Genomic DNA, 2,803 nt, shown 5'->3' with positions numbered 1-2,803 from the left:
TTCTTTCACATTGCAACATGGTTTGTTGTGTAGCACCCCTTCTTCTATGAAGCAATCTGTGTGGAGGAAATTATTGGGAAATTAGAGCCGAAAAAGAAGACTCGAAATTTTGTGAACATTGCATTGATTCTGGGATATGAAGATATCGCATGCGATAGATCAAATTTGCATATCCGGTGAATCTCATGGGATATTTGAAATATCTTCTTAGTTATGTCATGAATCTTCTAAATAGACCTCTTAAAGAATTGGCAAACCTAATATATGCCGATATGTGATTTTATCAAAATTTTTATTTTACATATTCAAACTAAGAAATTGTCATCTCAATTGGATTGAATAGGATAGTCCAACTCTGTCATATGTTTTGGGAAAACTAACATGAAACTCAGAATTAGGGGTATATTTATACTTCTAATGAAGGGAGAATTGATCCATGGTCAATTCTATAATAGATAAATAAAAAATTCCTAGTCATACCTCATGAAACAAAGAAACTTTTTCCCGTAATTAGCCATTTCATTTCTTTTAACCATCCTTTTAGCCCTATATTGACCCGCATATCATGAGATGCTGGTTGGTACATTGCAATTATACTGATGATGTATCTTGGCATTAAATGACTAAAAACTAGAAATCAAAGCATGATTTGGAAATAAGTTTTTCTTGGCTAATATGTTGGTATTTGTCCTCTACATGGTGCCAACTTTCCATGACCTTGATACCATTAGTCAAGGAGCATTCAGCTTCATCCATCCTTAGTCCTTGAAGGAACAACCCATTTGAGCTCGGTGCCAATGCATCACCACTCACAGATAAAGCTAAGTTGGGGGATGATGTGAAGTGATATTGGAACATATAACATGATTCTCACATGAGTTCCACATGTCCTTTCCTACGCTTTGCAGCTTATTGGAGGCAGGGCTGCAACTTATGCAGGTGGGATCGGGTTAAGGGCAAACCCTAACCCAATCTGATTTCTAAAACCTTCGGCCCTAATACAACACATCCCATTCTTTGATTGGGATTTCTTTAATGCAGTTCAAACCCACTTTAAGCTAAATTCAAGATGAATTGGGTTGGTCAAATCGGATTAGGTCAGTCAGATTGAGTTGGATTATGTTATATTAATCAAGTTAAACCAAGTTGAATAGGAATTTTAAGATAAAAAAAGGTTGGGGCAGTTTTATTTAATTAATATTTGTTGGATTAAGATCTCAATCATTCATAAATTTCAATTGCACACTTATACAATTTGATGAGATTAAAATAATTACATAAACATATAAGTAACCTATATGAAACATAAATATTATTCATTATTTGGTTGGGTTAGGTTAGGCTCTAGTTGGATCGCAGTCGGGTTCGGGTTTTTGAAGGTTAACTTTAACAAATGCTGCATAAAGTCGGGTTGAATCTTTCGAGCCTAATCCAAGTTGCACCCTACGCAGCAACCCCAGATTGGGAGCTCCGCAAAAGCAATCATACCCTCTGAATCTACCAGCAGAATCCGGCCGAGCAAGCTAATGTCGCCGGACTCGACTTTCAGGCGGCGATCCGTCTCTGCAGCAACACTCGCCATCTATGGTACCATGACTCTAGCTCCCAGTGCAAGTTGATATGCTGTTCTAGTCTGCTCGGGACCAGAGAGCCTGCAGGAGACTAAAACAAGCAGTACAATTTAGAATCTCAAATTTGCTTGTGAACATGGATCCCAAAGCCTTAGCAGATTTCTTGGGTCGGAGGGCCAAAGCGCCTTGGAAAATTTGGAAATGCTCATTTTGGATGGGTTAACTCACTATTGCTTTAGCCGTATCAGTACTGTAACAATGTGGAATTTGATGATGATGCCCGTTAACTTAAAAATGCTCTTCCGGGAGCCTCCGGAGCCTTAAAAAAAGAAAAGCGGAGGGGGCTTCACGGGTACAGCATAGAGTCAGGGTTTTAGCCATAACAGCATAAAACAATATCCCATATAAACTATTAGTAATACTATGAATTTAACCAGAGGATTCCATCAATTAAAGAAGCTTATTTTTTTGATATCTTAAATGATTGGAAATTCGCATTCAGTTGGAACCCTTTATTAACATTTGCTGAAACGTTATAGAACCTTTTTTTTTATTGGAAACTAGAAAATGGCTAAGCTGCCCAATGCCCTACAGATAATGGTTACTTTGGTCACTCAAAAGTAATGATCTTGCTAGGAGAGAATCTGCTGCTGGAAGCTCAGCTGGATGGCTGAAAGCTAAGGTATGATAAGCATTGATCAGTAGAAGCAACAACATAACAGCTGATATTCAGGTTGTAGAGCAAACATTGAGCCATGGTGAGACAGAGACATCAGATAGCAAAAATTGAGGTTGTACAAATTGACTGCGCTAAAACTGCCATGGGAAGACCGGAGACACCATAATTCAAAGTTCGTCGTACCGGTACCGGACTCCGTACCGGTGACGCACTAGCATAAGCATACCGAGTATCGGTACGGTATGCTACACGGTATGCCAGGCATACCGACACTGGTGTACCGATACCGGTATCCACTGGTACCGGTACCGGTACGTTCGGTACCCACCGGTACTGGTACCGGTACTGACGTATAGCGTACCATGCACCAGATAGTGTTCTGTCAACAGTTTGGCGGAGACTTCAACTAAGAAGGCAAATACTCCATCAAAATTGAACAACAGGAAAGCTTAAATCTGATAAATGCATGAAAATAGAGTCATTACAACCTAGTGGCGAATTTCATGTGACGCAATCATTTATGCTTAGAATAGTAAAAATCATGGACAGTTGC

The sequence above is a fragment of the Phoenix dactylifera genome, chromosome 4 (assembly GCF_051530095.1).
Source record: "Phoenix dactylifera cultivar Ajwa chromosome 4, Ajwa_hap1_PhDact_Kaust_v1.1, whole genome shotgun sequence".
NCBI classification, from domain to species: Eukaryota; Viridiplantae; Streptophyta; class Magnoliopsida; order Arecales; family Arecaceae; genus Phoenix; species Phoenix dactylifera.
This window is presented reverse-complemented; position numbering follows the sequence as displayed.